General features: G+C 39.3%; 1 protein-coding gene across 1 annotated transcript in view; it reads left to right on the top strand.

Moving 5' to 3' along the window:
• The window catches only part of ankfn1b (ankyrin repeat and fibronectin type III domain containing 1b), a 171,684-nt gene that overhangs the window by 30,926 nt on the left and 132,744 nt on the right, over window positions 1–8,014 (top strand). The gene's annotated exons all lie outside the window — the stretch shown is intronic.

Raw genomic sequence — 8,014 nt, 5'->3', positions numbered from 1 at the left:
ATTTTGGTTTTTCTTTTTTTTTCCCCAGTAAGAGGTTTTTATTTAATAGAATTTTTGGACCAAAAAAATCGCAATATATCACCTTGCTTATAGTATCACAATATATCGAGGTATATCGTATCGTGACCTCTCTGTCATGATATGTATCGTATCGCCAAATTCTTGCCAATACACAGCCCTACCCCTAGTGGGTTAATATAGCAACGTTGACGTTGTCCTTGGTGGACATAAAGTTCAATTTTAGTCTCATCTGATCATATTCTTCCTCATATCTCCAATATTTMTGTTAGTGGTGTAACAATACATCGATTAAATACTCATTGATTAAATTACAACAAGGCAAAACTAAAACTTCTATCCATGTCATCATCATATGCCTGACGTGGATCAATATCATATGTTCGTCTAATACAATGATGTGAGATGGGCATATGATATCTCATCATATCCATCACAGACATGAACTGAATTGAACYGAATCAAAATCGTATCATGTGAGACTTTGTGGTGTCAAGAAACATTGTCATCCAAACAAAATAAGATAAATTACCTTTTTGTGATCAAACTCGTAATTTACACCTCTAATCTATAACTCAAAATGTCCTGTTGAATATGTTTGCTCAGAATAGTGTGATAACAACAGAAACTGACCAACATTAATTTAATTTGTTGACATACAGCAAATGAAATGTTAATGTGTATTTTTCTGTTGTTTTGCATGTTTATTTATTTAGACACATTGCATCTGCTGTGCAAACGCACTTAGAGTCTAACAGCGGTGAGCTGTGAGACTCGATAACCTCCTAATCAAGTGCAGACCGTATCATCGCTGTTGATTGGGCGGCTGTAATTACATAATGCTTCGTCCTTGCTTGTTTGCAGCTCTTCAATCGGACACGTTCTCTGATGACTCATAGAGTTTCTCCATTAAACCCAGCAAGGGGAGTCAACTTATCCACAAAACGGCAAATGCAAATAATAATTTGTCACAATTTTGTGGTTCTCGGGAACTCTGCAGAAAACACCACGAGACACAAATGAAAGCAATTGTTTATAAAGATGCTCACACTCACCCAGGGCTTCTTTGTACAGTACAGGCGGGAAACTCAGTATTATCTGGATTAATTAATAAGCTAAATTATATTCGGCACCTTGCTTTGGTTAATCAAAAAAGACGGCAGGTTTTTCTAAACTGGTTAAAGAACCACGTCACTGCTCTCTGTGGTTCAGCTGTGTCTCTGTGCGGAGTCATTAATGCTGGGAAGGAACAGGCGCTGAGCCTGCTCATGCATAATCAGTCACAAACAAACTGTGCAAGCATTAAAAAAAATGGATAGAGGACATCTTGCCCAAATATCAAAATAAAAGGGCATTGGCGAGGCTGCGATGATGAGCTTGGAAGTGATACAGTACTTTCAGCTCCGGTGCCCGCACCGCCGCCTGATCTGTTTGTAAATAGGTCTGTTTGTGCCTRAAAGAGAAAAATAAAAGTTCACCTGAGGTAGGGACTGTGGAGCCCRGTGGCAGTAAAGCTCCCGCAAAGCCATTTGTTTTTTAACAAAAGACATCTACCCACCGAGCTCATCTGCTGACAAAATACCTACAAAGATGTTTAAATCCGTGGCAAAATATGTGTTTAGGCTGACCTTTCTTAGTCGCTTTAAAAATTAGGAGTAGCATGCCTACATTTTGGAATAGGCTCTGGTATGGAAAGGATTTAAGCTGTTTTGTGTGATGGACAAAAATCTCTTGTTTTTGGACGCATTGCAGTGTTTTTCAGTGAATCAGAGCTCTCCGCTTGTTTTTCTTTGCTAAGTCACCATCTGATTTATCGTCAGATGGTGCTCAAAATTCCTGCGCGTCAAATCTGGACACGTTGGATGATTTTTGCACTGCTTGAATGCAACAGCGAACCAGTGAAGACAGACGGTTATGTTTATTATTATACTGTATATTTTTTCAAATGGGCAAAGTGTGTGACGCATCCTGAAAATTTATAGTTTCCTTTTTTTTTGCCTAAAAAAACCAGAAAAACAAGAGCAAGCTAATCAACTGTACAGACTTATGTATTTACGAAGTAGTTCTGTGTCTTCGACTGCTAGAAACGTGAGGGTCTTTCTGCCCACCTGCTGCTTTGGCTTTTTCTCTAATAAAATGCGGAGCAGATAATACAACTCTCATCAGCAGGCACCAGATGAGTTCTGTGTATTATGTTAGCATCTGTATCATCCTGACCCGTACAGGGACGTGAAAGTTGCTGGGAGCTGGATAAACTTAAATAAGAGACCATAGAGAGGTTTTCCAGTTACTATGCCTTGTCTGACACAAAATGCTCTGTAATGTTTTTTTGTTTTTTACAATACTCATCATTATATCTAAAACACTGTAATATTCAGCTGTAGTCAAGGTTGTTTTGCAGGTATATTGTAGAGTACCTCTTATCTGACTGCCACTTACTTTCCTGACGAGCATCATTAAAAGGTGAAGTGGTCCGTCAAGCTGCAACCTCAGTACGATACCAGCTACGAGTCTTTTGCTTGAAGTCCTGTTAAGCACCATTGTTGAAAATGAAACACTTTATGTGGGATATGCAGATGTAATGCCTCAGCGAGCATGCGCTCAAACACATTGGCTGAAGGAGTAGGGTGATAGATTCTCAACACATGCTGGCTGGGGCTGTGTATTGGCAAGAATTTGGCGATACGATACATATCATGACAGAGGGGTCACGATACAATATATCCCAATATATTGCGATACTGTAAGCAAGGCGATATATTGCGATTTTTTTTGCCCAAAAATTCTATTAAATAAAAACCTCTTACCAAAAAAAAAAAAATAAAATAAAATAATTCATTGTCTGACATACTTTGGATACATTTAGCTGTGTTCTGCTTTGTATGTATTTTATTTTATTTTATTTGTTTCATATTTCTTATTTCATTCATGTTTTCAATTATTAGACATGCGCTATATGCATGCCTGCCTGCCTGCCTTCCATAACGTTGGAAAAAAGAGTGCACAAGACACTTAATTTGGCTTAAAATACAGACATTCTGATAAATAAGTAACTGTTCGTAACCTTACTTCAGCTTAGAAGGCAGAGGGTGTCGGTCTTTTCCGCTCAGATTCAGCTATCGGAGCATGAAGCTAATGCTTACTCACGATGCTAATGCTACCCTTACTCTCTGGCGCTCAAGAGGTAGAGGAGCCAAATGGCTGGCTCACTGCTGCCAACTAGTGGTCAGAGGCTGAACTACAACATAAAAATGAATGGCTGGCAGGAAAGTTGACGCTTTAAATGTTAATAAAAAAATCGACACAGGGCTTTAGAACATCGATACAGTATCGGGAAATGAAATATTGCGATATTTCAGTGTATCAATATTTTCTTACACCCCTAATGCTGGCAGCTGTTTGAGAGCTTCCAAACGTTCAGCGGCCTCAGTTGAAATAGGACAGAAGAGTGCATCCTTAAAGACTTTGCGGTGTCAGAGCTGTAGTTACCGGCTTCATTGGTCTGATGAAGTCAAACGAAGAAGCAGTGAAAGGAGCTCCTTCTTGCTTTGATTCATACATCTTCTTTCTATTTTAGCCTCATTTTGATCCTGTCTGCTAACACAACGTTCTCCTAGTTGCTGTAATAATACAAAGAAATGGAACATTGCGTCCACATTAAACTATTTTGTTGTCAGTGTACCAGTGTTGAATAAAGTACCTCGAAATGATACTTGAATAAAAGTACAAGTATCTTATCATAAAAATACTTTGGTAAAAGTTAGTCTTCTCTAAAAATATTGAGTAAAAGTCTTAAAGCATCTGATATTTTTTGTACTTAAGTATCAAAAGTAAATTTCTGACAAAAAAATCTACTTAAGTATTAAAAGTAAAAGTACTGAGTAAAAGTGAGCAGTTAGATTTTCCAAAATGACATTTATTGGGAGGTGACTTCTCCAAAAAATATTTTTGATGATGGGTTGTGTACAAGCTAATAGGGTGTCAGAATGGTATACATTTATACTTCTCATCCAACCACAATTAAATTCACTCTATCCAGGAGACAATTTATCAGGATAGTATTTATTTTAAGTAATAACAACTCGGAATAAAATAGGAGTAACGACTTTCCACTTCTTACCTTTTTTAAAAACATGTAGTTAGTAGAAAGTACAGATAATTGTGTAAAAATGTAATGAGTAAAATTAAAAAGTACGCTGAAAAATCATTACTCAAGTAAAGTACAGAAAACCAAATTTTTTACTTAAGTACAGTAACAAAGTATTTGTACTTAGTTACTTTACAACTCTGCAGTGTACAGAGTCATTGATATGTTTTTCTTAGYTTCCTGGCTGCATGGCTGTTGATTATATTGCTGTTCTGTTTATTTATCTACATGTCCACATGGTGGCAGCATAACAACACACAACAGCTGACAACCGCCCTGTGATGCTCTCCTGACTGGGCTGTGTGTGTGCGTTTGTGTGYGAGTGAGTGAGCGAGCCGGTGCTTGGGTGGTGCTTGAAGTTTTTCTCTGGTGACTCACTCATCCTGGTGATGACTAACACACAGACACCACAGTCAGAACTTTGCTCGGAGCCAAGGCTCGACCGCGGACAGCTCACCGCTTATCTTCATTATCATCGGAGAGGGAAGAAAAAAGTCAGCCACTTCGCTGCTTTGTAAAATTAAAAAGATAGAAAGAAAAGGGATGTTTTGTGTTTGTTCTGCATTACCGTGCCGCAACGCGAACTGCGCCGACGTGACTGTTCCATAAGCAGCCTCCCTTTTCTGTCACTTTCTTCTCTAATGCACATAAAAGATGCATGAATCATGCTGTAGAAATGATGAATGCGTACAAACTGCGGCAGCCGCGCTAAGATGGGATTTTGAGGCCCGTCGTTTCGTGTAAACTGATTCCGGCACATCATTTTTCATCAGCCACGTCGTGGGCTACATGATGAGGAAAGACAGGTACATTTCTGAGTCTGAAACTCCAACCAAGTTAAGACTCCAGCTCCTAGAAAGACACATTTATGGCGGTGAAGTGTTTTTTTTATCCACGCTTCAACCTAAACTCACACAGGTCACATGCACACGAATAATTCATCCCAATGTTCATCCATCCTACTAGCCTTTGCATTGTGATGTCTTTGAATTGTGCTTCTCACTGTGTTCCTTCTGTCTCTACTTCTGAAAACCTGTGATGGATAAGAGAGTATCGTGGCAACACATGAGGCCCACTCGCTTGTTATTTTATGGCTTATTTGTCATTTGGTTGCTGGTGGTTGGATGTTTGTTACCATGTGGATTCAGAATTCCCTGCTGAGTTTAATTGGCTTAGAAATATCTTGTGCAGTTTTTAGTGGTTTCAACCCTTCAAAGACTAAAAGGGCTCCCCTGATTAAAGCCCGAGAGGCCATTCACATGGGATTGTTTGTTGTGTAAATGCAAAAGTTCCTTTATTTTTATCGTTTCAGCCTTGCGTCTACACAGAAACTGTGTTCGGAGCCCCATTAAGGTAGTTTTTGAAAACGTGTGGAACAAAATTTTAAAACTCCATCCCGGTGTTTTTATGCTGACAGCAAAACCACATCGTTTTGTGAATGACGATGATGTCAAACCCCCAACCACACTTTTAATTTCTGCGACCAGTGTGCAGTTTTTATGCTAATGCGCCATGCCCATTTTCAGCCCTTTTTTTTAAAATTGGGGTGGGGGTCTTTCTTTCCTGTTTCTGTGTAGACAAAATACATTTTTGGATATTTGTTTAAAATAATATTTAAAAAAAAGTGTTTCCATGTGGACAAGGCTGGGTCCATGTCCAGCCATTCAGATTTTGTTTTAAAAACACATACTGAAAAACAAAAATGGATGTTTATTCTGTTTTCATTTTATACTCCAAAAACAGGAAAATGGTCTGTTATTATTTTTCTCAAACTGTGAGTTTAACTCTGTYGTTACCAGACCATTTAAGGTGGAGCTAGTTAAATAACTTTTAAAGAAAGGCGGCTGTCTTTAAATAAATAAATAAACGCTAGCTAACTACTTTATAATTTCTTTAACTAACTAACTAACTAACTAACTAACTAACTAACTAACTAACTAACTAACTAACTAACTAACTAACTAACTAACTAACTAACTAACTAACTAACTAACTAACTAACTAACTAACTAACTAACTAACTAAATGCAGACTGTATCTTTTATTGTTATAGCTAGCTCATTTCTTTTACCTTTTTTATCTAGCTCCACCTTAAATGACCTAATAATGGGATGAATAAACACATTTACTTTGTAACAAGCTAACCTGGCAGCCGCGATAAATAAATACTAGCCAACTAGTTTTACATTTTTTAACAGGTGTCAGCTGATTGTTTGCATATCACTTCTTTCTTCTTTCTTTTAGCACATGCAGCTTTTCTCCAAGAGGTCCATGATGAGGAACTTGAAGCCACAGCAGGTTYCACAGGAGAGTGTAGAATTGCCTTGACAACAGTGTTTCACTTCCGCTTTGAGAAAAATAAAACGACGAAGGTTTTCCCATTTTTGGAGTATAAAAATGACCAAAGGTATACGATTCAAGGCCGTCATTTTGTGTTGAACTCGATGCCTGAACACTTTCCAGTTCTTCTAAATGTTTATTTTGGGTGATAAATAACAAAAGGTTTCAGTCGTTTTACTTTATAAACCTCATTGACCTGCTTAAGTTTGTTTCATACAGTATCGTAAGTTGTGTATAAGCTTATTCCAACCTCTCTACTCCCATTAAACCCAAGACAGCTYGTGTTTATTGCAGTGCCATGACATTAAATGGAAACAATCTAACACTGGCTAATATATTTAGTGTTCCTGCCTAATTCAGYTTGACATTTACATATTTTCTGAAGGCGTGAAAAGGAGCTGGCAGTTGTGCTCACTGGATGGGAAAACACATTTTGAGAGATAATGCTAGCCTCTACCCGAGTTGTTTATTATTTCAGCGGAATACGAGTTGCGCCGCGCTCACACCCTCTCCCTTTCTTTTTTTTTTCCATTTGTAGCGAGAGGAGAAATTTCATCGTTTGCGTCCAATGTGTAATCTAGCGAGCTATATGGAACACGGCGGCTCTCAGCAGCTGTTTGTCTGTTATGGTGACGGGGCTCTTGGCAAGCTCTTTTCTAAACAGAGGCCCACACACTGGCTATGTGAAGGCATTTCACATGCCTGTGAGCTTGCAGACTTAGACCCCCTGGAGCCATCTGATCACTCTCCACCCAGTTTTGAAGGCTCTTTTTACTAAAGCATCAGTAGAGGAAACCTGTTCAAAGTCATCCGGTTCTTTGTCTTCCATTTGATCTGTTGCTACTCTTTGAATAGTGCCCCTTCAATACTTTTATATGGAAGACTGTGACGCTGCTCTCTCGTAAAAAYATCCCGCCTTGGATTTGTTGCCCGATTGGCTGAAGTCATTTTAAATGTGAGATATTTCTGTGGTGCATGTTTGCCAGCATTTTGTCTGCGTCCTCCTCCTTTCCCCCCGCAGTGTTTATTTGCACAGTACCCACTGTATTTTCAAAGTAATCCTGCACAGAACAAACTGCCCCATCAACCCCACCGCCCCTCCCCAGCTGCTCTTTACATAGGTCCGTCCCAGACTAATTCTGTCGCCTTTAATTTATTCCYCACCCCCCTCAACTGCAGGGATGGGAGGAGACACACCTGTCTCCTCCCATCCAGACACTCATCCTTTGAAACACAGCTTTATATCTTGTTCTAGCATCGTTAATTTTAGGATCATTTCTTTCTTCTTCTCTCCTCTGAAACTGATCAGTTCCTCACTGAAGTTGGACCTTCAAAGCCTAACCCGTAAATCAAGCAGATCTTTGCCTGTTGAGGTTAACCTGGTGCTCCACAGGTTTTCAGTGGTCTCCCAAAAGGTGGGACCCGAAGCATTTCCTTGTGCGGCAKCGAGTCTCCTGTCGTTTTTCCTCCCTCTCGCCGGGCCTCCCTTCCTCCTCTTTTCCCTCCATC

The sequence above is a fragment of the Austrofundulus limnaeus genome, unplaced genomic scaffold (genome assembly GCF_001266775.1).
Source record: "Austrofundulus limnaeus strain Quisiro unplaced genomic scaffold, Austrofundulus_limnaeus-1.0 Scaffold48, whole genome shotgun sequence".
NCBI lineage: Eukaryota > Metazoa > Chordata > Actinopteri > Cyprinodontiformes > Rivulidae > Austrofundulus > Austrofundulus limnaeus.
The sequence above is the reverse complement of the archived record's forward strand: the minus strand, read 5'-3'. Positions and strand labels throughout refer to the sequence as shown.